Source organism: Solanum tuberosum, unplaced genomic scaffold, assembly GCF_000226075.1.
Source record: "Solanum tuberosum cultivar DM 1-3 516 R44 unplaced genomic scaffold, SolTub_3.0 scf00086, whole genome shotgun sequence".
NCBI lineage: Eukaryota > Viridiplantae > Streptophyta > Magnoliopsida > Solanales > Solanaceae > Solanum > Solanum tuberosum.
In genome coordinates this window covers 1217462-1219666 of record NW_006239010.1, presented here as the reverse complement: position 1 = coordinate 1219666, position 2205 = coordinate 1217462, and positions in this window count along the sequence as shown.

Here is a 2205-nt window from a genome sequence, read left to right as displayed (position 1 = left end):
GGCTGTTACCCAGGGTATGACCAGATCTGGCAAGTGCTACACACCGGAAGAATTGGCCCAAGGGGGGTAGAAAAAGGATCAGACGAAAAGGCCGATGAGTGAAGCTGAAGCCGAAGAGTTCTGGAGGAAAATGCAGCCGAAAGATTATTCAATTGTGAAGCATTTGGAGAAGACACCAGCTCAGATTTCTGTATGGGCTTTGTTGATGAGTTCACAACTGCATAGGCAAGCGTTGATGAAGGCTCTGGATGATACTTATGTGCCCGTGGGTACCAACAGTGACAATCTAGCAGCCATGATAAACTAGGTCATCCGAGGACACCGAATTTGTTTTTGTGACGAATAGCTACCCTTTGAATGCAGGATGCACAACAAAGTTCTACACGTTACCACTATGTGTCGGGAGAAGATAATAAATCGCGTCTTGGTTGATGACGGATCCGGTCTTAATATTTGCCCACTTTCGACTCTAAGGCAGCTGAAATTTGACTTGGGAAAGCTTCACCAGAACCAAGTCAATGTGAGGGCCTTTGATGGAGTGCAAAGAGACACATTGGGTGCGGTGAACTTGGATATTCAGGTGGGTCCTGCGGAATTCAACGTCGAGTTCCAGGTGTTGGACATCAACACCAGTTACAACCCGCTTCTGGGAAGACCGTTCATTCATATGGCTGGGGCTGTGCCGTCTACCCTTCACCAACTAATGAAGTTTGTTTGGAAGGACCAGGAATTGGTCATTTATGGTGATGGGAGTCATTCTAATGGGTATGCACCGATCATTGATGATGTCTCTCGAGGTTGTGATTTCTACACGGTGGAGCTGGTAAATGCCACTGGTGATGACTTGGCTCCGCAACCTCCTATGCCTTCTATGTACAAGATGATTGCTATTGTCATGCTCCAGAACGGTTTCGAACCAGGTTTCGGGTTGGGAAAACATTGTCAAGGAATTGTCAATCCTATTCAGATCCCCGCTAAAGAAGCAAAGTTTGGTTTGGGATGTGTCCCAACCGATGACGATGTAGAGATGAAGAATAAGAATGTTGATCAAGCATTGTCCAGGCCAATTCCTCATCTATACCAGTCATTCCCGGTGCGAGAGTATGCCATCGACAACAGTTTGGGGAAGGAATCTTGGGCCTTTTTGAGGAGATTGATGCGGTCATCGAAGAAGAAGCTGGAACATCAGGCATCCGTGATGCAGAACCTGATGAGCAATTGCAGAACTGGACCTCCACACCACTCCTGATTTCCCGCACATCTGGGTAGAAAGAACATGTGTTTTTGTTTATTTTAATTGGTGGTAGTCCGGAAGAGGCCCGAGACCCACCCTTTATGCAATTGTTATTTGTTTGAAGCTTTTAAATTCCCTTGTGATGTTTTAAAAAGGCAAAATGGCTATCGGCCATGACCAAAGTTTGTGCTTGTCTTTCAAATTAAATGAAAAGCCTCTTTTATTGAAAATTTGTTTGTTTATCTGTTTATATTTTACTTTCCTAACTTTGTTTGTTTATGATTTCAGTAATATTAATTTAAAACCTGCCAATGTCATGTCATGTCATAAACCGAGTGAACAAAATGAGGCAGGTGATGATGAGTGTGAGGAATATGAAGAAGAAAATGAGGTACCCGAACATGTTGCTGAGGAGTTTCGACAATTCGAGAATCAACACAAGCCAAAAGAACATGTTGCGGATGAATTTCGACAATTCGAGAATCAACACAAGCCGAATTTAAAGGAAACCGAAACTGTGAATCTCGGAGATGAGGAATGTGTTAAAGAAGTAAGAATCAGTATCCATCTGACTGAAACTCAAAGAAGAGACCTGGTCCGTTTGCTCAGAGAGTACATTGATATGTTTGCCTGGTCTTATAGAGATATGCCAAGATTGAGTACGAATATGGTGTCCCACAAGTTACCGATCAATCCAGATTTCAGCCCAGTAAAACAAAAGACTCGGAAATTCAAGTCTGAGTTAAGTTTGAAGATCAAAGAGGAAATTACGAAGCAGATCGAGTCTCAAGTAGTAGAAGTGATGCAATATCCGAGTTGGCTAGCCAATGTTGCTCCGGTCGCCAAGAAAGATGGAAAAATCATAATTTGTGTTGACTACAGAGATCTCAACAAAGCTAGCCCGAAAGATAATTTCCATTGCCAAACATTCACATTCTTATTGATAATTGTGCTAAGCATGAGATGCAGTC